This window comes from Phasianus colchicus, chromosome 3, assembly GCF_987193195.1.
Source record: "Phasianus colchicus chromosome 3, bPhaCol1.hap1.1, whole genome shotgun sequence".
NCBI classification, from domain to species: domain Eukaryota; kingdom Metazoa; phylum Chordata; class Aves; order Galliformes; family Phasianidae; genus Phasianus; species Phasianus colchicus.
Window position 1 is genome coordinate 63,543,413 of NC_143438.1, and position 27,917 is coordinate 63,571,329.

General features: G+C 38.2%; 1 protein-coding gene and 1 long non-coding RNA gene across 8 annotated transcripts in view; one reads left to right on the forward strand and one right to left on the reverse strand.

Annotated features, from left to right (window-relative positions):
- KCNB2 (potassium voltage-gated channel subfamily B member 2) overlaps nucleotides 1-27,917 on the forward strand; it is a 192,497-nt gene that overhangs the window by 95,182 nt on the left and 69,398 nt on the right. The gene's annotated exons all lie outside the window — the stretch shown is intronic.
- LOC149918640 (uncharacterized) lies at nucleotides 9,265-27,047 on the reverse strand. Of its 6 annotated transcripts, none has more exons than XR_016465211.1 (5): nucleotides 26,592-27,009; nucleotides 20,870-21,901; nucleotides 16,276-16,343; nucleotides 9,922-10,043; nucleotides 9,265-9,402 (listed from the first exon to the last, which is right to left on the reverse strand). It is a non-coding gene; the product is annotated as an uncharacterized LOC149918640 (long non-coding RNA). The 6 variants fall into 6 exon arrangements; XR_016465209.1 differs by having other exon boundaries at nucleotides 9,287-10,043; nucleotides 20,870-21,067; nucleotides 21,765-21,901; nucleotides 26,592-26,983; XR_016465208.1 differs by having other exon boundaries at nucleotides 9,287-10,043; nucleotides 26,592-27,008.

Sequence of the window (27,917 nt, forward strand, 5' to 3'; positions counted from 1 at the left end):
TATTGCATTTTATGAGAAATGAGCAACTATAAGAGAATCCTGGAGCTTGAATGGAAAAACATTGACATCCAAAAGAGAGGTCCAAAGATGGTGAAGGATCTGGAGGAGAAAAGGTATGAGGAGCAGCTGAGGTCCCTTGGTTTGCTCAGCGCAGAGCAGAGGAGCTGAGGGGAGGCCTGATGGCGGCTGCAGCTCCTCAGAGGGAGCGGAGGGGCAGCGCTGAGCTCTTCTCTGTCTGAAAGAGAGGGGCCCGAGGGAACGGCATGGAGCTGTGCCAGGGAAGGGGCAGCTGGGGGATAGGGAAAGGGTCTGTGAGCATGGAACAGGCTGCCCAGGGCAGTGGGAATGGCCCCGAGCTGCCGGAGTTCAAGGGGCATTTGGACACTGCTCTCAGACATAGAGTTTGGTTTTGGGTGGTGCTTTGTGGAGCCAGGAGATAGACTCTGCAATCCTGATGTGCCCCTTCCAGCTTGGGCTATTCTATGATTAAGCCCAGGATAATACCACATAACTCTTTTATGCCAATGGCAGGTACCACGTAGTGCTGAAATACAAATTCTTCATAATATTTATGCCTATAATTTTAAAAGACCTCTGAAAATTTTGCTTAGGTTTACAGTCACCTAGACTGCAGCTGTTTCATGTTTAATCACTAGCAAGAATAATAGTAGCTTTCAGAAAGTGGAAAAATATTTACTAAACTGCTTAATTCCACCAATTTCTGTGTAAAAACACAGAAATAATCCACCTTTCCTTCCACCTACCTAAGCAAGTATGCTTTACTGATTGCTGAATATTTCTGTCCGATCATAAGCAATGTTGTTATTCTGGCTGATGCAGTACTTCCTCCTATATAGCTTACTTCAGTTTGGGTTGCAATTAATATTGCCTTTTTTCTTTTTTGTGAATAACCTTGGAAGGAGTTTATGTTTTACTTGGTGTTAAAAGAGTACTAATCTGAGGCACAGAATCTAAAAAGAAACCGTACACTTTTAGCATGCAGGATCCAGGTCTCTAATTTACAAGCATATATAAATGTGAATCCAAGAGATGGGAAAGAAAAACAAAAAAAACAACAACTATGTTATGTGCAGGATTGCTGTCTATAGTTGTTTAATTGTAGATTCACAAAAAGAACAGCCCCTAAAGCACACAGTAAATAATATGAGTAAGAGTAATCATAAAATTGTATAATTCTTGTGTTTGCATTTGACTTGGAATTTTTCAGCAGTGCAGGCTCAGAGTGCCATGTTTTTTAGTTCTGGCTAATTTCTACTCTTGAAAGTTCCTTTTAATTTCAGAGTGGAAAACAAAATGATATGGAGTTCAAGTCTTTACAAAAGATACGTGGTACATATGCTTCTGCAGAGATCTGGTTAGCCTAGGCTGGAATTGCTCAGTACAGTGGTATGTTAAGACTTAGACCAAAGTTAGCCCTTATTTCTGGGTTTTCTGCCAGTTAGTTTTGTCCCCTGATTTCTATTCCAGTGTTTGAGAAAATGCTAATAGTCTTCATTTTCAGCTGATATCAATGATGCCCTTGCCTAGATCTAGCATCTGGAGTTCTGGCTATTTTGACATATTCCTGATCAGAAATAAATGTAACTGCTAATCTGCTAGACCAGTCTGTGTGCACTGTGAGACAGCCTTCATTTTGTTCTTACGCAGAAGTAGCTGTTCCTCAGCCAGCTGATCCCAAGCATTTCATTCATTTTTTGGTCACATCCTTGCTCATTAAATTATAGGTTGACAGGGACAGCAACAGGAGGTAATGGCAGTCAGTATTAACACAATGTCACGTGTAGAAGAGGCACGGTAAAGCATGAGATCTGTACACAGAGAGAGTTTGAGATCTGGACTCCCAGAGAGTTTGAGATCTGCACTCCCAAGAAAATTGGATAGGCCTTTAAGTACACCATTCTATCTTTTTCTCATCAACGCAGTGTTTTTCATGTAGTGGTACATAACAAAGCAATGGTAATATTCCTCATGATCCCTATGAATAGCCGGTGTATAGATGCATGCTGACTAAGAAGTTAAAAGGAAAACCATGTTTTTTTTATATATATTCATCAGTAAAATAGATTGTGAAAGACTCCCTGTATTCAGCAGCCCAACTCTTATTTCTGCTTTAATACTTGTAATTGCATCTTGGACCTGGGCTGAGGAGACCTGCATTACAGTCCTAATTCTTTCAGTGCCTACCTGAAATGACTTTCAGCACATTGTTTCATTTTCTAGTTTCACTTATTCTCTGCGGAACAGGAGAGTTGATGCTGCCATGCTTTGTAAAATAGTTGCAAATCTACTGTGAAATGTGTACTCTAAATTACAGAATTGCATTTCTATTTTATAGAGCTGTTTCTCACATGCATAAGACACAGAGACATTACACTTGTCTTTTCTAGGACTGAAGCTGGGATCTTTGCTTGTTTTTAAAATTAAGTATCTTATTAGGGTTTCCCATCAGTGCATACTCACATTCATAAAGTATTTTCATTCACATCCTCATCCTTAATGTTATATATAAATAAAATGGCATCCCTTAGATGTTATTTCAAGGCAACTATTTTCTTTTCTCTGCCCACCTTTCAAGACTCAGACTTTGTACTGCATGAAATACATTGGAATACATTTTAAAGTCACAGGTATCTATTTGGTCTCTTCCACGCACACTGAAGAGATGAGAGGAATGTCAGCAGCAATTGGGAGTGAGCATTTCCTGAGAGTAGTCTCATCAAAGATCCCTTCTTAAGGTTTGCAGTGCAGGGCTCCAAGATGCCAGAATAATGGCATGAGAAATGCCACAAAGGCTGATGAAGTGGGGATCTAAGCAGACAAAGACTCTTTTTGAGATGAATCAGACTGGAGGTTGATTCCAGTGGGATGTTGAAATTTGGGTTCCTCTTTGCTGAAGAATATGCAGTGTGGGATTCTAAAGTTCTTTCTTCATTTAATTTTAATTAAAATACACCTCAATGCAGATGCTGAAAGAAAAGTTTAGCTGACACGCTGAAAGGAGTCCAGGGGACCCTGAGCAGCTAACTCCCTGCTGATCATGTGCCCAAGATGAACGGAACTTGCCCTACTGTCATTCTTTTTAAAAGCTAGCGTGGGCTCCCAACCATGTGAAGACAGAGAAGAGCAGGCATAAGTTACCACACTCGTGCATTTCAAGTAAGTAGAGAGTATCAAGAATGCGTGACTGTACCAGGACCATCAGAGCCCATCTGATGTTATTACATAGCAAATAGGGCATTAAGGTCAAATCTTCTGCATGGAAATAATCCAAGGGTCTGGGTATCATATTCTTTTAGTCTCTGCAATCTGAAAGAAATAGAAAAGCAACTAAAAGGATTACAAATAAATCTCACTGGCCTCTTTACTCTAAAGCCCGTTTGTCTGGTCATGTATTAGTATTCAAAATTCCAGTAACAATTCCTGGCAAACTATTTAACTTGACTAGATCAGTGAATAAAGTTGATTAATTGCCAGAACTGCTAAGTTTAGCACAAGCCATGTCTTACTTCCTCTTTTTTTGAGTATATTCCATGGCTAAAAGCGGATTTTATAAATCCTACACTGAGATTAATCATGTGTTGTGTTCAAAGACAAAACAGAGCCCCAGAATTACAGATTCCGTAAAAAAAATTGTCCTGTATTTATATATTTATTAAACTTTATGGTACTGTGCGTTAGAAAAAGTTCACTACTAAATAAGACCTGCTTTCATTGAAATAAGTCTTGCTTTTTTCTCACTATTTGAAAAGTTTACATAAGGTGTTTATATATGTGCCTGAATCAAAACCAAGTTCCATCTAATAACATGTGTTGACTGAGCTTTCAGAAATCTGAACAGAAAAGCATACCAAGCCTAAGGATGAAATCCCTCACAAAAACTCAAATAGTCTTGGACAAATAGTATACATATGATATTTACACATGGAACAGTTTTGGCTCCTGATATTTTGGGGAATAGATTTTTTTTCTGCCAAAACATTTTTTATCTCATTTTCTTTTCTCTCTTCTCAGGAAGTTATCTCTGGCTTCAGCAAGCTATTCATCTTACAGAGAAACGCTAATGGCCCTGAGAAAGGGATTTTTTTTTTCTGTTGATATTATTATCCCTTCAGTCTTCCTTGTTTCATATTCTAACTGTTGTCTCTGTGTGGTCCTACCCTCAGTCCTCCAATCCCTCCAAATCATTATTAGATACTTTTTCATGCTAAGATAGCAAGAGTTAATGCAATTTTCCCACCCAGTGTCATGACCATTCTTCACAGCTCAGTATATAGTTATAAAACAAAATGGAAATGGTCAGTGAAAGGCAAGATTTGGCACAAGTAGTGACTTTTTGAAATAGTTATAGCTTTCATTTTTATTTGTGAACACACTATATACTATTATATACAAACACATGAATATGTTCAATTGCATACATACTCCACGTATACCTTCTTATCTCTTTGTGTAGCAACTGATGGGCAAGAGTCTAAATCCTCTTCTTCCTTCAGTGCATCCTTAGATCAATGTCCTGATGGTGTCTTAGGCAAGGGCTGTCTTGATTATGGAGTAAGCACGGGTAAACAATGAGAGGAAGTGGGGGTTACAGCAGGGAGCTGAGGCTGTCAGTGATATTAGAACTCAAGTCCAGGAGGGAGGTGTTATACGAATAACCTACACAGTACCTCATTCAATTTGAACATTCTAATTACGCACAACTGTTGGTATAGTAGCTGCAGTAAGCCTCTCCGTTTACAGTTCGCAGATAGAAGGAAAATCATATTTTTATCCTAAATATATGCAAAATCTAAAAAGTTCATAAATATATGGTAAGATAAAATGATTAAAAGCAGTAAGATGAAAGGGATTTGACATGGTTATTCTTGGTGCCAGTCATTTATTGATGGAGAAAACTATACATGGTATGTTAACTGAATTCATTGTAGTGCTTCTTTATAGTTTTAGAAACACAAAGGAGAGCAAAACAACGCCAAAATAAAATATTTCTCAAACTAGAAACAAGAATTATTTGGATTTAAAAGCTATTAGCCATAACAATTCTGTAGAAAATGATGATACATCTCAAAACTAGATGTATTCTAGTCTCTTTCTGAGCAGGAATAAAACCAGCAAGAGCAACTCATTTTGTCTGTAGTAGTTCTTCATAGCACATACCTTCCTAAAAAATGATGTTGCTTTTCCTTGCATCCTTTCTCTAGGTATAATCATCCTTCAAGTGCGTGTTGGACTTGTTTATTTTCCTGTTTCCTCTTATTGTTTCAGCTCTATATCAGAGACCTATCTTGTCATAATGATAAGGTTTCCAACTTTCAGCTGAAGATCACTGCAAGTTTCATTTTCTTTTATGTAAGTAATTAAATTAAATAGAGAGGCTAGAAGCAGAGATAAAACCCAATCTCAAAGTACATTAATAATTCTGTGGGAGATATACAGAGCTCATACTGAAGACTACAAGAGATTTCTCTCAAAGAAGGCTTTGAGACTCAATATTTATTTAATATGTGGTAGCTTATGAGTGGAGATGAATAACAGAGGCCTGAAGGTGCCTTGAAGGCAGGACAGCTGCCCCCCGGTGCCCCATGTGTCTCTGGGATCTGAGGGTTGTGAATTCCTGCTTCTTGCCCACCATGTGGAGCAGTCCTGTGGCAAGGCATGCTCTTTGTGCCTGGAGATGTAAGGTTGTGCATGGAAGGCACTGGGTGTTACACGCAGCCCACAGTGCGATGTCTGTTCAGACAGCAGTTGTGATGACAGGAAAATGAAAATACTCTGCACAGAACACATTCAGTGTTTGTGTGAACTTGACCCTGGCCTTTTGTTCTGAGTTTCCTTCGCTGAATTCAAAACAACAGAATAAAAGAGAAAGAGCAAGTACTGCGCACCAGAAACCAATGGACATGTGAGTTCACTGTGAAATACGCTGATAGAAATCTGGAGGTGTTATATGTCATCATGACACACTGCTATAAAAAGACTCAGTGGTGCAGAGGGGTGGTTCAGATCATTAACATTTGTGGACTTATTAAGGAGGATCCTTTATCTTGTGACACTCTGCGTCATAGATGTTGGTAAAGGAAATGTTTGCCTCATAATTAAAGCAGTTTTTGCATTCATAGGATGTTGCATTATCTTTTAATATAGTCGTACACTGTTGCATGCTCTTACATAATTGTATGCCCACTGATGTGTCATATGGATAGGTCGCTCTGGAAGTAATGCCTCATATTTATTTCCATGGAAACTATGGAAACACAGAGTACAAGAGTGCTATTTGATAGAGCAAATTCTCAGCTACAGAACTTTAATTTTGTCAACATAGGAACCATTAGCTATGCATTTTTACCAGCAATGAACAAGAGCCTACATGCTACATTCATGAAAATCTACACCAGAGGTGACCCACTGTTGCTGTTGCTGCTGCTGAAACATAACACCCACACCACCTCATTATGTTAACATCCACCGTTTGGTCTCCATAATCATTCAGCAAGCACCAGTGGATGCCAGTGGGTGCCATTATTCTGCATGGAGGAATTCAGCGACACACCTTTGTTTCACATGCATTTCAATGTCAGACACCATTTTGTCAGACTGCACCTCTGCTGCCATCTGTCAGCAAAAAAAAATGTAATGGAATATCTACTGCCATACGACCAACACCCACCTCTGATGTTTTGAGCCAAAATTATAAGCTAGGAGGCATTACTTTCTGAATGACTCTCATATGATCAAGTGGGTTGCACAAGATGTGACCAGATATTTGTACGGAGCTGTACCGGAGAGGTATTTCAAGGAACAATACTAGTCAGTGCAGTTCAGGAAGGTGAACAAGAGCTGCAGTGGTAAGAGTAACTGGCAGTCAGTGATAAGAAAAAAGCTTTTGCTTACAGGGCTGAATCCCCTCCTGCTGCCTATTGCAGGAGGTCATCAAGAGTGGTGATTTTTTCTTTCCCCATTTAGTGTTGCTTCAACATGAGGAGGGAATTTCTGCCATTTTGACACTGCAGCAGGAACACAGAGAGATCTGTAAGCTCATCTCACCTGCTGAGTGAGCTGAAGTTGTCCCCTAGACAAGAGGCCAAGAATTACCATGGAAACTCTTGCAGCAAACTCTTGTGTCAAAGCAAATATCTCATTGTTAGTTAACAGAGATTTATTAAGATGCTGATTGAAAGAGCAGCACACTTTGTTCCCTTTCTGAGGTCACTTAGCTAATCTGCCCACTAAATCTGTGTGCTGCACATGTTGCTGTCTGCTGACCTTGGAAGTTTTTAAAAAAGAGGGATCAGAGAGGAATTTAGAAATGGCACAGCATACTCTTAGTGGTGGCCCCTGCCTTCACAATAGCTATGAAGAACGGGAGACCCCAGTGATGACAATAAATTCACATCAGAGAGTAGTCCCTGAGACGGGAGCTGCTGCTTGTGTCATGCCATCTATAGGGCTCTGTCTGTTTGGGCTGTAACAGTGATGTGCTCACCAGAAAGGACCTCAGGACTTCTGGACAAAGTCTGTATCTGCACATTCATCAAGATCATGCCCAAAAAAAGAGTGGAGCATTTTGTTCGTTATCTTTTTTTTCTTTTTTTTTTCCTTTTTTTTTTTTTTTTTTTTAACAGCACTCAGTTCTTCCCTCCATTGTGATTGATATTGATATGTTGATTCTTACCCAATGGACATCGCTTCCTATTTTGGTGCAATCAGCAGTTTTAATTAACACACTACTATGCCTTGTGCTGCATTTATTAATGATAGTTTTACAAGATGCCCTGTTTTTAATTTGGGGATCATCTTTGTCTCTCCTCTTGTTATTTTTTTCCAGACATTTTGCTTATAAACGATTTGGCAGTGGTAGAGTAACATATGTTTTTGCATGAATAATTTAGTAGTTGTACTAAATCACTATCGTTCGTATATGTCAGTCTGAATATGCTGAATATAGTGGATACTGATTAGCACGGAGAAACTCGGGTAGAAAACACTGTGAGAATGAGTTTAACTCAGGAAATATTTCACATGCAAAATGTGCTCTGTTTTCATATCCACAAGCATGAATAAATATATTGCTTATTTTTGAATGACTCCATGTAAATTATTGCACAACAGCAGAGCAGAAGAGGATTTGAATTTCCAAGTATTACAGATAGGAAATTTGCCAAAATGTGGTTTCATACAGCTCAAAATACACATGGACTTGCCAACTAGTTTGAAATGCAAACATGTTTAGGCTGTCGAAGAGCAAACACATCTTGACAGAGGGACAGATAATATCCCTTTTGCTCTTTAAGATCCTGTGATTAAAGTATTTGAACAAGATGTGGGAAAGCTGCATTTAGATTCTTCTGCTGCCTGCACTGATTTGGAGTATTATTCTGTCACCTCACTGGAGTGCCTTAACCATCAGAGTAAAAAAGCCCAATGTGTGTTTCCATCGATATTTACAGCTCTGAAACTGATTTTTATAAATATTAAAACATCAGCTGTCAAGTGAGAGAGCACCTGCATGGTGGCTAGCTGCTTTTCCAAGAGATGCAGATTCAAAGCCCTTCAGCAGAGCAGAGCCCTCAGCCTGGAAATCAGTCCCAGGAGCATCACAGCTCTTCTGGAGAAGGAACACAGAGGTAAGGGTGCAGCCTGTTCTTCATTCCCTTTTGTTTCTCCTACACACGCCAGAAAACAAAATGTTTTGTTGCAGACTGAAGAGATGTTCTGATCAAGAAGTAATCTGATAAGCAAATCTTTTTGTTTTACCTTGGCAGAACAAAGCGGAGAAAACAAAAAGATACCGTTCAGATCATTCTAACTGGAAGAAAGAAAAACATACTTTTTTTGGCACTCGCATCATTGCTTTTAATGGGACAGCTGAGCCTGAGTCTTTGTTGTTGCTGCTTGGTGTGGAACAACAAGCATCCCTTCTCCTTCTACCCAGTGAACAAGCAAAAAAAAAAACTGTAGAAATTAAGCTGCCATCACCGTGCTGGTGCTGCCTCCAACATGGGATGCAGAGAAAAGTCAGGCAGTGGCTAAAAGACGTAAAGGGCAGAGCGAGCGCTGAGGAGAACAGCTCGTGCAAGGTTGTATATAAGTTAAGCTGCTGCGTGGGACGATGTGCCTGAGGTCCTCAGAGCTCCTGCACTGCATGGTGTGACACGAGTGACTGCTTTTGACTTCACGTGGTTTCCTCAGTGCTAGTGTGCCAGAAAGATGGACAGCCTGGGCTTTGGCTGCTCACCCAACTGTCACTGTCTGGCATTTATTAAGAAGCCACGTTGACGAGAGGTGTACTTGCATGATCAATCTCTGCAGCTCCAGTGGAAATATTTATTCTGCATGTACGCTTTCCCAAGAGTGTGAGCAGTTCAGCCTTGCCCCTAGAGACTACATAAAGAAAAATATGCTAATTAAACGTATGCAGAAGGCCACGTTATATAGATGCTGAAGGGATTGTATTTATTATGAGGGTATGTTTTGATCGCCTTGTTACAAAATGCTAACAGTCTAGCATTGTTTGGCCTAGAAAAAAATATATTTTTCTATACTGCCTGTCTGGAATTAACAGAATACCCACTTCTATTTAACAATACTGTTTCATTGCAAAGAAATTAAGAGATACTGTGCCTTTCACAAAAACCAAAATAAACAAAACAGGAAAAACTCCACCACACTCATCAAAAGTGAATTGCTGGAGTGATGGAAGAGGGCATTTCCATCCCATTTGATGCTTTTAATTGCTGTTCTTATGAATGGCCTGAATCTTTCATACCTGAGTTGCAGCGCAGAGCAGTTATTTTTAGCAGCTATAGCCCAAAGCTACTGTTGCTGATTTACAGTGACATATCCACAGATACACATTCCATTCTGTGGTTTCAGGCTCAGTAGGTAAATTAAATGCATTACCTGATACAGCATCCTTAGTAGCAATTAACAAATATTAGGCAAATATTAACAGAAAGGAGCCAGAAGGAAGATTAATGCAGCCAAATAAATCCCCTCCTCTTGTTCAAGGTCTCTGCAGATATCTAAAACAACAAAAGAAGAGATTATTTTTAAAGGCAGCGTAGCGGGAAGCTCTTTGAGATTTATCTTTCTACCAAATATATACTCCAAAAATGCCATCGTGATTTATTTATTTTTAAAGGAAAAGGACTTCGCTATTTGCAAATGGAGGTTAACTTTTGTATAGAAAAAAAATTGCTTCTGCTTGCATTGGATATTTTTGTGGTTTTCAGTACAAAGCAGAGGGTGCAAAAATAAAGAATTAGACAGCTTTTGTGTTACAGATTGCATTTTCATTAGGGTGAACAATGGAGGCTCTTGGGTGGATTGTGATGAACAGCTTTGTATTGAAGGACAAGTTGCATTTATCCCAAGGCAGTTCAGGGGTTTAAAATGGGCAGCAGGGCCTTTGTCTTTGGTAGGAGCCTTCCTGTGAATAACTGATTCATAGCCAAATTATAGCAGCTTCCTACTATCACAGCCATTCTGATAGCAAGGTTCAAGGCAGGTTATCTTCAAATGTTAAATGACACTAGTGGGTTTGTATCTATTTTTTCCATTTATTAGAACTAGATTAAATAAATAAGAAAAAGACGTATTTTTGATCCACATAAGGATTCTTTACCAGAAATAAAGTTCAAAGCACAGAGATACTGCTTAGAATCATATCTTCCTTCAAATTAAGAATGATAGATGATCTAGGATACAGATCTTACAGATGTGCAGATGCAGATAAGCAGTTAAAAACATATTGTGTGTTATGGTTGATACAGGTATTTTGAGATCCTTCTGTGCAAATTACTGTATACTCTGTACATGATGACACACACGATGATGGTGCTAAGAGCTGATGAGCCAAAGTCCAGCCTCCATAGCTGGGCTTAGAAATTGCTTTGAGATTAATCAAAATAAATAATTGTAAAATGATATTCATAGTGCTTCTAAATGTTTATCTCATAGTAGCCTGAAAAGCCACATCAGGATTGAGATTCTTTTGTGTTCTTCATCCACAGAAGTAGAAAAAAATGGTCTGCGCCTGAGATTCTATGGCTTCTGTTTAATTAATCCACTGTTTTTTCAGGTTAATTTGTGTAGTTTCTGGGGGCAGCTTAACACTTGGCTAATAATTGGTTCAGTCAGTTATTTGTCCAAATTGTTCTTTAATTAAAAGCATGCTCTGTTTGCCTTGGAATATACAGAGGGCACGTACGATGCTGCAGCCTTTTTGCTCAGTAGATTGGCAGAAGCTTTAATCTTCCAGTTTGCTTAGAAGAAAATGGGATTACTACTATTATATGCCATTTTATATATATATATTCTAAGACCAGCTGAATTTAAAGTCCAGAGTATTAAGCCTATTTTAATTCGGCTAAGGCTTCAATACAGTAAGTTGAAATTTCTCAAATCTCCTTCCTTTCCACTATGAGACATACTGAAAAGAAGAAAAGACTCCAGATTCCTTATTCTTTGCCTGGACTTGGACACCACTGGGTGTTTTGAGATGAGAATAGCATTTAATTCTGACTCCAATCAAATGAACACTGTGGGAAGTCATTTGCTTCTTTCTAAACTTCTTGGCAGTAACCGAGGGCATTCCTATAGTGCAAGGACAAGATGAGAAAACCCAACACCCCACTAGAGAGTTGCTGAATTGCTTCAAATGGAGAATTTATTTCAGATACCACTTCAGCCTGGCACTTGAGCACATAGTTTTGCAGCAGCTTCGGACAGAAGTGTAATATGATGCTGTGGTCCAGTCTTCTGTGGAGTATTCACATGGTCCTTTCCACTTTGCAGTTGTCCCTGCATTGGGATGGATTATCCTTCTGAGCTGCTTCAGTGGGTGAACATGGAGGGACAAAAAGACCACAGAGGTCTACAGACCTTTGAAGGAAAGTGCAACTGTCATGGATGCCAGCATCAGTACAATAGCTGCACTAGAGGATATGCCAGATGGAAAACACTGAGTTCCTGTAGAAAATTAAAAAAAGGAGGGAGGGGGATGAAAAGATGTGGTGTCTTCTAGGGGAGCAATATTCATTCTCTTTGTGAGTAAAAATGATTCAAAAATCGTTTATTTGAACTACCCAAACTGGGTAAAATTTCCTGCTTTTACATCTTTCTACCCAACACTGAGTAAGTGGAAATTAGTATATCCACTTCTGCAGCCACTTGTTACCTAAGAGCACCTGTGGTTGTGTGAAAGTATCTGTTGGAGACTTCTCTGCCAGCACCAAGAAACAGATGTAGAAAAGACAACAAGTTGTTCTTAGTGACTATCTTAGCAACATTAGAATATAGCCTTCTCATAGTAAGCAACAATATATATATATTTTTTCCAATATTGTCTTTAGGAAGAAAATAATGAAGTCTTCCAGCACAAATAAATGAAGAAGACACAGGGTGAGAAAGAAAAGGCATGCAGTTTTTTTACAAAAAGATGTCACGAATAAGAAAGACTAGTGAGCAAGAGAAACTGAGTGATTAGCAGGAAAGCAGGCAGAGATAGTTAAGGTAAACTAGGGGCTCAGAGTAATGTGGGAATGTCTGGCTGCCAGGTTGTATTGGACAAGAAAGAAGGAGCTGGTTTTTGCACTTAGACCCCCATGCATAGAGGTGTTGGACTGTTGGCAATGGCAAGACAAAGGAACCTAGCATAGATAAGATTCATATCTAGATTTAATACCCAAGGCTCACTGTTCATAAGTAGGAAATGGTACAGTCCCAATCCTTGTGGTCCTCTTGAGAGCTCTTCCTCTGTGCATTGTTTATGCAGGATAACTAATCAACACAAGCTGTTCTGAAAGTGGTGAGTGCTATGTGCTCTGTATTTGAACCCACTTTGATACACCAAGACACTCTAGTCTTACTACAGTTGATCCATTCATCTGCATCAGCCATCTGCCTGCCATTTCTGACTGCCTGGACTGCCTAGCATCCAGAAAATTAAACGTCCCTACACAAAGAGCTCAGGCAGTCAGTTTTGTCCCTTCCCTTCATAGTGTAACGATAGGTAGCCATGATGCTGGTCCATGTCACTAGACACCATGAATATTCCACACCCCGCGGCATCAAGGCATCACCATTAAACTGAAGTAGTTTTGATGTTGAAATGACACAAGATTTTTTGTTTTTCAGTGTAGATAAGGTAATTGCAAATGGTCCTTTCTTACCCTTAAACTAGTTCCTCCATCAAAGATGACATCATTCACAGGCAAGTTGGGAATTGCTGGGCCTAGATCTGGAGCCAATATGCATCAGCAGCAGTCAATGTCATTTGAGGATGTTTAGGATTAAGACCCCTTTCATTGCTCAGGCTCATTCTATGCTATTTGTGGAAGTGCAGCTCAATCTGCATATCATCTGTATGCAATAAACTGTATGTTTGGACTAAAGTATTAGGGCATCTCACTAAAAGTGAAATCTCTATCAGATTTCATACGGAAATAGAGCTTTAATAATGCACAGTTAACTAGACTGAGCTACAGGAAGGTGGACATGATTTCATCTTCACAGCTATACAGGATCCTATTCAAACACCAGAAGTTAGAAGTTACTAGACATTGAATTTGGTGAAATTTGGAACCTCTCTATCACAAATTCTGTGCTCTGGGGGAAGTCTTGTTGGAATCAGAGGAACCATACATGGATTCATACACTACCTAGGAGGAACAAAGGCATCGGAATCTGATCTCCTGCTTCAGTCATTGTGATATAGAGGAAAACTATCTCATCTCTTAAAATTGTATCAAAAGGTACTCATAATGAAATACATGAAAACTGAAATAGGGTTGAAATAAGCAATTTTGTGAACAACATTTAGAATGTAACATTTTGCATTCTTGATACACACAAGCACTCTGGAAATGCCTTGTTTGAGTGAAATAATTATTTTTTAGAGATAATGGAATCTTTGATTTAAGGCACCGTTTGAATTAAACATCAGGATTTATTCTTTTTTTAATCTGGACATGCAGAAAAAAAAAAAAAGACTGCATTTTTTCTTTCTAGGAACAATCTGGTACTTCTATCTTCAAAGCTGTTATTTACATACCAACAGCTTTGTTCAGTTCCTCTGTTCTTTGGCCAAGTGTGAGATTACAGTGAAAAACCAGGGAAGGGGTTGGCAACTCAATCAAGTCGGATCAAAAGAGGCAGCAATGGAGTAAACAGGGCTATTAGGAGGAATAAGCAACGATAGTAAAAAGAGAACAATTACATAATTTTGTATTTTGTTTAATTTAATCTCACGTTTCTCTGTTAGATGTAAAATCTTCCCAGAAGTTGGAAAATGATTTTTTCCTGGTCCATTTCCATTTGGCAAGTACACCATTTGGTTTATGTTTCCCTCCCATATGTTGAATGATAATGAAATAAATAGATCTATCACTGCTTTTTGTGTAGGAAAAACTTCTGTACATTATTCTCATAAAAAGTCTTTTTGCCCCTTGGTGGCATCAGGGTTCGTATAGCGTGCCTAAAAAAAATGTAATGAAATAAAAATTGAGTATGCCATAATTTACTGTCAGCTGCTTAGGTACCAGACTAGCATTTACTCTGTGTAAGGGCTTAAACATTCTAAGACAGGTAATGGATTTAGAAGTGAACCTCCCTTGGTAATGAAACCTAGTTAAGGAATAATAGCATTATGATAGAAAACCCTGGCTGATGAAAGAAAAAGGTAAGAGTGGATGTCAAATCAAAATGGAAGACTGAAAAAAAAAAGGAATAGTGATGAACTGTAAGGTTATTCTTTTATCATACGTTTGTCTTGCCCTTTGACTTCCCTTGAGTGAAGGAAATGTAATCACACATTACTTAGGGCTACCAGCCACTGCTTTCATAGGATGAATCACAGAATGGTCTGGGTTGAAAAGGACCACAATGATCATGTAGGTTCAACCCCCCTGCTATATGCAGGGTTGCCAGCCACTAGACCAGGCTGCCCAGAGCCACATCCAGCCAGGCCTTGAATGCCTCCAGGGAACAATTGTCCAGATGTAGTTTGCCTAATGCAGGGCTAAGCTGAGTAGTAACGATACTTGCTCCAGGTGGGATATTGGGCATGGAAGAGGACTGAGGGAAATTTGTTGCCTTTGGGAAAAATAATGTATTTTAAATTTCTGTGCATATGTGAGCTATTCTCTAGTTTTTGAGGCAAGCTTGCCTCAAAAGACACAAAAGACACAAAAGCTGCCTTGAGCTCTTGAGCTCTTTTCCTCCCCCCTTATGTTTTCTCATTCTTTACCCAGTCATGGTAGGACTAGCTATCACTCAGGTGATTCACTGATTCTTCTGTGCCTCTCAAAGTTCTTCGCAAAAGTGGGTAAGAACCTTTACACAAGATAGGCAGTATCTAAGTCTGTTCTCTAAAGGAGGGCAGAGTCCGAAAGAGAACACAAACCATGAGTACAAGGACTGTTTCAGCTATCACTGAAGTGCAGATGTCTCTGAGACTGGATGCAGCTTTGAAATAGGCACCACCACTCTACAGTGTGTCAGGATGAAGAGGGAATATATTGATGCTCTGAAAAGAGAACTTCATATGAGCTAAAAGTAATTACTCAGATGGATGTCAGCCAGTGCACCTGGACTTGCTCACTGTTAGCAAAACCTAAATCCTAGAGAGGAATTCAGAATAAGTATTCTGTGGCAGTATATAAATTCTCAGAACTGTTTGCATATTTTGTACTTTCATCTTCACTTTCAGAATGATACTTGCTCTTATCTCTTCACCTAGTGATCAAATAGAAGTTTCTCTATAGCTTTGTCAGAAGTCTGCAGTAAGTTAAACTGAGGCACAAAGATAGTAAACACTTTTGTCCTTTTACTTCTGACATTTCAACACTGGAAAATGTAATGGATCAGTTGATGTTTGTTGACAAAAAATACCAGTTGGTTAATGTTGATATTTTTCCAGCTGAGAATCCAGTCTACTAATCTGAAGTATATCACATTGCTGATAAAATCCTGGTTCCTTCTTCTTGGATCTTGGACAGAGATGCCTCAGTCCTGCTCAGGTTAGGAGGTAGGGCTGGCTACTCACATTGGTTCAGATGGAACAAAATGTTGCATGCAGCTCATCCTCCAAGCTAGAAAGATGCCAGCAGTAGACCTGAAGCCAGTGTTGTGCTGACAATAGTTTACTGAGAAGCTAATAAACTTGTCTGGGAAGGGACTGGCTGGCATTTCTCATGTTGGACATGCGCTATATCTAAAATGCTGACTTTTCACTTTCTGGATAGACAGTAGTACCTAGTGCCTCTCTTGGCTGATCATCTTCAGTGCCAGAAGGATCTTCTGAATGGACAGGATCTTCTCAACTGCAAAAAGGAAGGGCATTCTTAACTGATAGTTGATTGAGAAAATACCTGAAAGCATTGCCTGGTGGAGGAATAAAGTCAGGACAAGTTCTAATGCAGCCTTTCTGTCACATAAATCTCCAGCATGTGTGCTGATGTCCACTCATTTGAGGACTGATTTTCAGAGCCAGTTATCATCATCGGCTGCCAATAACTTTCATTAGACAGCTAAGCCTCTAAAATCCAGGAGTTTAAATTCAAGCAGAAGAAATAGCTTGCTCCAGATATAGCCTCAAATATGACTGCGATTCAGCCTGATACGTGGCAAAGGAATGTTGAGATGCAGACGAATTTGTGAAATTCTATTGCTGTAGTTATGAAACTTAAGACAGTTGCTTATTAGAAGCAGTGGAAGATCTCATCTGATACAATGATTTGTGAGCTAAAGCACAGGAAATCAACTAATGTAAAAAAACTTACAACCCTGAAAGTCAATTGAAGGCCTTTTTGAGGAAGAAGTGGCTATATTAGCCAGGGCAGCATTATCTCTAATGCACACATTTCCTCCATAATTGAAGTCATTAAAGGACAACTATTTGGACATGTACTGGAGCATCAGATTGGATTTTTAGCCTTTTAAAGTTTTGCCTTTATATATTTTCTGGATCAATCTGAAACAACTGACTTAGGCTGAAATATCTTGCTGTGACTTTTCTCCTACACAGCATCTATAAGTAGAGTTCCAAACTATTTTACTTTCACTGTGTTTGCTATTGCTGTCCTGAGACTGGATATCTAAATGGGAAGAAAATTACAACAGTCTGAGAGGGAAATCTGTCACGTTTAGAGAAGGCTCTGAAAACTTTGTCAAAAAGAGCACTAACTTCTGCTTGCGTCTGATGAAATTTGTTTGCTATATTTCATCAGCAGTCACTGGGGAATGCACTTTGTAAGCAAATCATGCTATAAATTCCTGATACGGAGATGTATAAAAGCAGTTGCATGGCTTCTCACTGTTTTAAAAGTAGGTATCTCAATTATTTGGATTTAGATAATAGTATTAGATAACACCAGTCTTTGTATAGCTATGTGATAGTTGAATTTAATTTTCTGGTATATTATGAAGAAGTGATCCTGCTGTCTAGCCCAGAAAACTAAGGAAGATCAATGAACCTGAATCAAACTAATTCATTAAATTGAATGAGTGAATGTGTTTCTTGTGAATCTTGACAGTAAATCAATTCCTGTATAGCATGGCATGTTTTCAGTTCAGTGTTGTTTTGCACACAGGTGGACTCCCATAACCCTGAACTAAATTCATGTTGTGATGGCCCAAATATGTTTTCAGTGAAGCCAGCCTCAGTTTGCCGAAATGTATTCACAATTTCTAGTTACTTCACTTTTAAATCTGAGTCTCTGAAACACAGTGGCCTTTGGTCTTCAGATTAGTTCTTTTTTATCCATCTTTGACCCAATTCTGACCTCGTAGCAGTTATTCATTGTATTTTACACTGCTTATATTTGGATTAACTTGATCTACAGGAAAGGAAAATGGAAAATATAAGAAAAGAACATTTTGTGGAGATGGCCCAACTAACACTGAGGTCAATCTCTTTACTTTTACTGAGTTTGGTCTTAATATTTCCAAGTTATTCATTTATTTATTTTTACTGAAATGAATGCATTTACTCTTCTGTTAATACATAGAGCTTTCTATTTGAAAATAATAAAACCTGATCTCCGTATATTTAGCCTAACCAGTAATATAGGACATATCCTTATGTTTTTGTATAGGTATTAATGAGGATTTAACATTTCAGGCTGGTGATGTAACATTATGGACCCTGCACTGCTTTCTATCTTAACCGCAGTGTCTCTGAGTGCTATTGATTCTTTTTTTTTAAAGAAGCTCTCAGCCTGCTTGGTTTCAAGGGCAAAACTAAGTTCAAGTGTGAGGCTGTTCAAAGTCCAGATGAGAATGTGTTTTCAAGAAGTTACTGTAGAAAATAATATCTAATGATTAAATTAAGCATTTTTCTTGTTTTCAGCCAATCATTTCTTCATTGTTGACTCTAAGATGCTCAGTATGATCTAAGCAATCTGATACAATTTCAGATTTTTATTATTTCAGTCTATTTGAATCAGATGCTACAAAGTATCAGATAAATGTGAGTTATTCATATTTATTATTCACACTCATGCTGAAAATAAGAAAAATCTGTTGTTTGTGTTGGTCTCCTGTAACATTTTGTGCATACCAGCTATTGCCACAGCACAGTTACAAGCCTTGTCTCCTCCTGTCTGTTCAGCTGCCTTAAGCATCTCTCAGTCATATCAGCTGGGTATGTGGTTTATGTCTGATGCGGATGTTTTCTTAAGTTTGTTCTGAGTGAGCTTAGTACCAGCCTAAACAGCTGTGAGATCTTCTTTCTGTAATGGACTGAACAAAATGAAAGGCATCACATAATGCTGATTACAGGAAAACATAGGCTCCAGATCTGCATTTTAAACCCTTGGTTCATTTCTGACAATATTCTGTGAGATAAGTACAGGATTCAGCCCACTTCAGCAAGTCAAAAGCAAAGTCTAAACCATTTGTTATGGTCTTTTGGTAGTCAGCAGCAAGAGATGGGAGACCCCAGAACACTGCCCCAACCCCAACAGGTATCTCAAAGAGATGTCCTTCTCCCCTGACTACAAGCATGGCCTTGAGGACTAGCCAATACTATCTGCCTCACTTCAGACAGCTGAAATGTGGCGGGATTAATCCCTCTCTTTATGATTAAGATGTCTCTTACATGACTTAATAAAAGATGGATAAATAAGATCTGATAAAGAGAACTACCTGCTGGTACCTGGTACAATAATTCAAACCTATACACAGAGGACAAGACTGTGTTCCCTGCCATTGCATTGGGAAGCTTTCTATTTCTAGTGGATTTACTTCCTAAAGAAAATCACTGTACACTGGAAAGACTGTTTTGAATTTCTTATCTATGAAAATTAAGTTACATGGAATTTGCTGTATAGAGTTTATGCCTTTTAATAAGCTCATCTCAATAAAATATATGGCAATCAAAGACAGCTCATGTAAGATACAGAGTAATTAGTCATTTATGTAACCCATCATTGTACAAACTAAATCAGCTTCTATATAAATGTCTAGACAGCACGTTAGTGCTATGTCCAGCCAATCCAAAAGTATATAACTGAGAAAGATAAATGATCTTTGCCTTCTAAACTTCGTGATAGCACTTGCCATACTCTTCATTGTCGTTTGTATTTCACATACAGATAAACTCCAACTGTTCAGATCCCAAATGTTCCAGTTTGTTGCCAGAATATATATATGAGGTTATATTCATAGAATCATTAAGGTTGAAAAAGGCCTCTAAGATCATCTAGTCCAACTGTCTGCCTACCGCCAATACTGCCACTAAACCACGACCCTAACTATCACATCTTCACCTTTCTCGAACACATCCAGGGACAGTGACTCATCACCTCCCTGGGCAGCCTCTTTCAGTGTCCAACCACTTTTTTGGGGAATAAATTTTTCCTAATATCCAACCTGAAACTCCCCTGGTTCAACTTAAGGCCATTTCTTCTTGTCCTATCACTAGTTGCCTGGGAGAAGAGTCTGACCCCCACCATGCCACAACCTCCTTTCAGATTGCTATAAGGTTTCCAAGCTCTAAGTTTTCCTCTGAGCCTCCTCTTCTCTAATCTAAACAATCTCAGTTCCCTCAGTCACTTGTAAGACTTGTGCTCCAAGCTCTTCATCAGGTTCGTTGCCCTTCTCTGGTCATGCTCCATGGCCTTAATGTTTTTCTTATAGTGAAGCACCCAAAACTGAAAACAGTACTTAATGTGAAGTTTCACCAGTACCCAGTACAGAGGGAGGATCATTTCCCTGCTCCTGCTGGCTATATTATTTCAGATAAAAGTCAGGATGCCACTGCCTGGCCTTCTTGTTTACCTGGGCACACTACTGGCTCATTTTTAGCTGGACATTGACCTATACCCTCAGATTCTTTACCTCCACACTGTCTTCCAGTGTAGTGTAGAGTAGTCCAGTGACCACTCTGCTCCAAGCCTGTAGCGTTTCCTGGGGTTTTTGTAACCAAAGTGCAGGATCTAGCCCTTGGTCTTATTGAACTTTATCTCATCGGCCTCAGCTCATCAATCCAGCCTATCCAGACTCAATATCATAAATCACATTGAAATCAGTATTTGCAATGACTTTAGAGAGATTTCTGCTATTCTTCAGCCTGTGTAAAATTAAACTTTATTTACAGTATCAGTATTTCAAATATATTTCAAACTAGCTCATGGTATATTTCATAGAAGACTGTTCTATGGGTGAGGCAATTGATTGAATATAGCATTTCATTATGTAAGTGGACAGTCAGATAACTTGTGCCAAAATCTTAGGTCAACACCAAATTCTTGCTTTAAGCATCCATCTCTTGAGGGGTTGGCATGCACACTATGGAGTACTGTTGAAGTTTGCTACAGAGAAAGCAAGGTAGCTGAAGATGGCTTACCTGAAGGGGATGTGCATGTGAGTGTCAGAATCCAGACTGCCTGACTGTGTTGCACAGCAAGGACAACTTCATTTGGCGCCCAGGATTGGGCACTTGCAGGCTCTTTTCTCCTGCCTCTCAACATTGCTCAGTTACATGAAAAGATTGGCAGTATATAGTTAGCATTAACCAGGTTCCTATCCTGATTCATCTGTGTTGCTGTGAATATTGTAGCATTAAACAAATGAAAAATTTCCAGTTAGAGTTGTTCAGAGTCCATATACTAGGCAGATCAACGTAATAGATAGAAATGTCATATCTCTCACTCTGACAGAATTCTTGATTCATCTGATGGAAAGATTTATTCTAGCCAAAATAAATGCTCTTTCTTGTGCTTGTCATAGAAGTCTGTGGGAAAACAAGCTGAGGTCACCAGAGTCTAAAGACAAAAGTACTGATTTTACTGAAGAGCTCACTAATTATGGCCCTTGCAAAGGATGTAGGAGACTGCAGTTCTGTCCCCTACTCTGCCTCTAGCCCAATGTATTTCACTTCTCATTGTCTATCTAATAAGCAGTATTTACCCTTATTTATTCTCCTCAAGAATCCTTCAGGATTAATAAACCATTTCAATGTGTAGTATTTTTTTTTTTCAGCAGAGAAACAAATAGAACATAACCCAAGAAAGCATCTGGCAAATGATAAATATTAAAAAAATATGATCATAACTCAGGGAAGAGATAGCTGCACATCTGTAATTTTCCTCTGCAAATTCCACACAGGCCTGTGCTTTGCAGAATAGTAAACTACCTTCCTGTGTCCTCCTGTGAATAATTAAAATTCATATCGAATAGTTTCTAAAATGCTTCTAAAACTCAGAGGGAATACTGGCAGCTTCATGTCAGTATCTACATACATGTCTGTCTGTCTTTTGGGGGTAGAGAGGTCAGAAATATTCTGTGAGGATGTCATCACTGCACTGGTGGTCTGAAGTTTGAATCTGGATCCAAGCTCTATTCCTCAGTCCCATCTCTGTTCTTTCTCCGCAGAGAGCTGGAGAAAAAAAGATGGTTATTTATTGTGTTACTACTTGTACATCCTATTCCTATTCTGGAAGCTTTTCTAAATTTATTTCACAGGCAGAATTTCCTCTTAAGTTATTTGTTTGCCTATGCAGAGACCAAAAAACACATCAGAGAATGAAACTGTTGTTGTAAATGTGTCAGTTATTTGCTTGCTGAAACTATGTTCTTTTGCTCACTCATTTGGAAAAATACAGAGAGATCTGAAAATTTGGGGAAAAGTTACAAGTCTAAGCTTTCTTGTATATTAGTGGCTACATAAGAATGACTAGTACTGCCAAGGACCATTTTTTTTCTAGATTTGATGAACCTTCAGAGGAAAGTAACATATTTAAGGTGAAGGGGAAATGGATTAATTAGAACATCAGCCTTCATTTCTCAGTACTAGAACAGAACATCAGTTATGTGTTGCATTTGACAAACATCTCCTGATGAAACAGTTTCATCAGCACCCTTAGGAGTGACTTAAACAGAGATCTTTGCAGCAACAAAGCAACGCTCACCAGCACAGCTTACTAGCTGTGAGACTTGTTGCACTGATTTCAGAACAGAATGCTCTTGTTCCTCTTTTTTTCTGCAGCAGAAAAAGGGCAATACTCTACTTTCTTGGCTGTTGACTATACAAAGCTGTGTATTGATTTACTTCCAGAGCTATATTGATCTCATAGGGTAATAGAACCTCATGTAACTTATAGGTCTAATAAGCTACCAGTGTATTTAGGAAAACACAATGTTCTCAGAAAGATATAAGAGAAAAGCAGCTAGGCTAAAGTACCAAGACTGAGATTGACTCTTAAGCTTATAATTTGATCTATGCTGCTAAAACTAGGGAAGGATGGGACTCAAGCAATGGTTCTACTAATGCTTTGTGAAATTCAGAAAGCAAAGTTAGCATGAGTCCTGTAAGTTATTTAAAGAAGAAACAAATTATTTTGTTATACTGAGTTTATGTTAGAAAGGTAAAACATATTTTGCTTTTGAAATAATGAATTTTCTAGAAGTAAGTGGTAAAATGCATGGGGCTGGATATATCAGTCGAGATAATCTGAATTAATGAATCCAGTGAATTCACCCAGATGAGGCTTGCTTCTGAATATATTGGAGATCATTTTGGGGAGCAAAAGATACATATTGAAATGGATACATGAACAATACATCTTTCGTTTTGTTTTTTTTTTTTGTGATGAACAAGCCACTTAATTCTCCATCTCTACGCACTATGAACTAATTAAGACAGTTAGGTCTTAATTCATTACATTTATTAAAAGACATAAAATACTTTGTTCAAATTCTCTTGTTTTATATTTTAATGAAAAATAGTTCTGTAGTTTTTGTCAAATTAGTCCAGCTAATAGAATGATCTCTGCAAGGGGATCCTCTTGGACTGTTAAAGCTGAGATGTACAGTGCACAGCACAGGGGAGGTTACTGGAGATTGTATACTTTCATATTCAGGACAACTCTGGACCAGAGAAGTAGGATTCTTTCCTTAGTTCTGCTGCTTCCATTGCCTTAGTGGGCAAGTCACATCAGCCAGATCTTGCGCAGTCACTTAGTATGTTCCTTGGTATATTAATGCCATTTGTGCCTACCCTGAGAGCAGTATGGTTCTAATTTGGTGAGTCATGGGCAATGCCAGCCACAGGTGAACTTGCAAGCTGCTTTCAGACTATGTTAACCACTGAACAAATGTTGCCTATGCTGAAAAGTGCATCCTAGGACATCTTCAAATGAAAGATTAAAACTCTTAATTTTAATCTGTCTTTGACTTGGTTTCATATCTGTGAGCTAATGCTGATACTTATTCCCTCAACTTACGAGGCAATAATATAAATTTAATTTGCAAAATACCTGGAGTTTTTTTGTATAGCACAGAACAGCTCAGGAGAACATCTATCATATTCAGGAGAGAGCTTCTCTACTGAAGTGTACACAGTATGTTGAATAAGGAGAAAACAGAACATAAAATGCTATGTAATGCATGCACTGAATGAGATAGTAGGCATATGGAAAAAGTCATATGTGCTCCACTTATGAAAAACTATTATAATACTTGAGGGAAAAGGGTAAATTAAGGACAAATTTTGAGTAGAAGCCATTAATTCCATTAATTCTAGTATTGCTTAAGCAATATGTGCATGATATCTTCAAATGTTTGAAATTATTTCAGTGAAATAGGGTGTGTGAGTTTGCAGATATACTCAGCTTCTACATTTCATTTTCTCTAACCTAGTTCATATTCCTTGCTGCCATTCCTGCTCTCCCATTTTAAGGTAATTGTATTGTAGCTTGGGTGTAGGTGACCATAACTATGGACAATATTTCTGCTCATTCACTAGACCATGTTCTTCCTGCCTGCACCCAATTAACCATCTCCCATGAATCGAGAAAGCACAGTAAAGCTGTATTATAATTCTTGAGTCATTAAAAAATCCCATGAAATTTTTATAAGACTAAGTTAATCCTTTTGTCCTGGAAAATTCCAGTTTTGGTTAATTACTTGAACTATGTAAAAAAATGGACAAATATATTCATTGTACCTTTTGCTTAAAATGTCATGGAACACATTGGAGAGCATATACAGAAGTACGTTTTTGAGTGATTCAGCTAGGTCTCTAAGCTAGGTATGCAATAGTAAGAGTTTTGAAAAATATTGTAGAATTTGTCAAAAAAAAGTTACCTGATATTAATTAATTGGCTTTTCTGCACTCTGGGGTTTTATCTGAAAGATATATTTCTTTCCTTCCTGTGGTATTGGTCATATTGTTCAAACTGGTTATGCTTGTCTACATTAAATCTGGAAATAGTCCCAGGGAAACCAACACTTACATGGGAGTCTTATCAAGAATAATTTAACAGTTTTGCCTTCATCCTCCTTTATTCTGTAAGCAATCTTCAAAATAGCACACATTAATTCTTTGCTATTTGTGTAATTCCTTGCATTTCAATAGATCAACTAGCTTCAAAGAATTCCTAGCTTTAAGCAATGCATCAATTCGAAATTGAGCCACTGACCTTTTAAGATCTCATAGAAGGCCTTCCTTCATTTTCTAAGCATGAGCTCTGTGTGAGCTTGGACAAGCCATTCATTTCTATACAGAGCATGAGACAAGTTTCAGGTTGAGGACTGCAAAGAAGAAATAATTTGCAGTATGCAATCAAGAGTTTTATTGATTTTACAAAAGCCAGAAAATCCACTTTATTCTTGGTGCTTTCTATTGGCATTTTATTAGTTAACTACTTGGAGATATACAGACATTTATAGAATTCTTTTCTAATGTAACATTGGCCAATGCTGTGTAATCAGTGCACTGTGTTGTGCCTTTTTTATGTTCGTACAGACACAGAAGTGGACATGTTTTATAAATGAGGGAAAAAATAAATAAAATATTGATCCAGACAATTACTTCCTTTATTTACAACATGAGCTCTTCATCTCATTTGCTTATAGTGATGGTAGGCATAAATTACTAGAATTGACCAGTCTAAAATGAGTTTTGTGGAAGTCACTGTTCTGTGTAATTGCAGTGTTCCATCTAATGATGTATTTCCTAGCAGGGCTTGACAGAGGCTTAGAGTAACAGTATGGTTCTTCATTGAACGTCTATATAAATGCATAATAACAAGCACATTTCTTCTTTTATATATATATAATTATACTTATGTATGTAACAAAGATTGTCTTTATCCTGAACAATACTGCAACTTCAGAAAAATGCATTATCCTTACCTACCATTTAGTTTTACCTCTATATCCTGCCCCCTGCATTCTTATTTTTTTCTAAAGGATTCTATTATCTGAGAATTAGGAATCCTGCTATCATTTTCAGTGCTACTGCAAAATCATTTTCAGTTTTATAAGGATTATTATATGGAAATTGTAACAGACAATATGTTACATAAAATGTTTTTCATTGCTTTTCTTGTTGTTGGAACTGAAGAAAAAAATGAAGGCTGATCTCTCTGAGAAGAAACTGTATTCTATCAGGTACTCTTTCTTCAAACAAGGATTACATTTTATTTCTTTTTTATTTAGAAAACAAGAGCAACTCTATGTAATTTTGGCTGGATGTGTGTAAAACTACAGACACAAATTTAAGTAGAAAATTCCTACTATCATAAATGTACATCAGTAGGCTGCACTGTTCACAAGAGTTCTCCAAAATTCTTATGAAATTCTTCCTGATCAGTAGAACAGAAGTCATATGGACCAGAAACAGGACTAAGGCATCAAAATTTGTATATAGATTCTGCGGAAAGGGAGGATGGACCACATCTTCTCTACAAATGTAAAGCAGCAATTTCACAAGAGAATGTATATACATATATAGTGAGTGTACCAGCAATTGCCATCCGGTTTGTAAATAAATGTATCGTCTTTACTAGCAGGATTTTTTTGTTGTTAAAATTTTCCTTTCTGTCCACATTTAAATGCTTCTGGATTCAATGCAACCCAGTGTGCTTTCCGGTTTCATTTGCTGTTGTTTCTGGTCATTACTTAGTACAGCCTGTTCAGTGGGGAGCTCTTTCTGACCAGCTGGTATAGATTGTTCATCCTCAGAATTCAGCTGAATTCAGTTACTGATCAGAAACCACAAAATGGCCTAGGCAGCAGTGAGGTTTACAGAGTAAAAATCTGTGGCTAAGGTGTGATTCTCTTACCTCCATTTCTGCCTCTGTCCTCTTATCTTCATAACAGAAATCCAGCCAACTCATTTACCCAGTGTTCTATAGCGTAGTGCCCTGGTGAGAGCTGCCCTAGCACTGATATTCAGGAATTAATTATTATATTACTCTGGGAATGTAGCCACTGAGTCAGTGACATTAGTGGTTTAAGAAAAGATGTAGAAAAAACAGGTTTCCAGTTACTGAAAGGAAATCTTCCTCTTCAAGCCAAAAATGAGACTCGGGAAACCTTAATTCAAAGTGCTTCAAACTTAAATTGCATTTTCCTGACAAATTGCCAAGAAACATTTGACCTCTGTGAGAGCCTCTTCCAAGAGCTAAATGAAAAATGCATTCTTGTAAATATCACTGAAATTGTTCTTGGGTTCTTCTCATGCTCTCAGCCATTAGTCCCTTCAAGAAAATGGTTTTTAGATTCGTTTTCTCTCCTACAGACATAACGGGTTTTCAGCCTCTGAAGATGTTATGAGATGTCTTTATAAATCTTTTTAAAATAACTTAGCAGGAGTCATGAACATGAAATTTCATATAGCTGGAGAAAAATATGCCAGACCTGTATTAAAAGAATATGGGTCTAAGTATGAAATATCAAGGTCAAATTGCACCTGAGATTGTTCTTCCATGTATAGTATTTACCAGGGTCAAATGTCTAAGAATATTTTGCACACTGCCTGTCAAATTCTTCCTTATACTGTGATCCTCAGGTGCAAAGGAGGAGCAAGAACTACTGACTACTGCCCTTATGGGAGCGCATAAGGGTGTCTCAATATGGGGAGCAAATGGTGTAGCTGTGAAAAGTCATTTGAATTTTGGGACTAGTCAAGATATGCAGAAAGCCAGGTTTAAAATTTAGAAGTTACAAAAGTGTGTGAAAGACAGTATTGCTTTTGTTTTCTGTCTGTGGGTTTTGAATCCCAACGTACCTCACTGCTAGGGTGAGCATTTCTGGGAAGCTGTACATCTTAATATCCCTCTGAAAAGAGGTAAATCAAGTAAGATTTTAGGAAGATAAGCATTCCTTCCAAACCAGGATTCAAAGAAGCTCCATATTGGGATATAATTAAATATACTTGAGAGAAAACAGAAAATAGAAAGTGATGGATATCTCCTTAGCCTGATTTTATTAATATAACTCTGAGAAAGGAGATGAGATCTATATATTCACTTTATCAGAACTGAGACTTTGATGTGTGTGTGTCTATTTACATGTACACACATACACTGATACCCATGAGCCTATTTCTATACAAATTGCCACAGCACAGAATATCTTAACCAAAAGTCATCTACTTTCCCAACTTA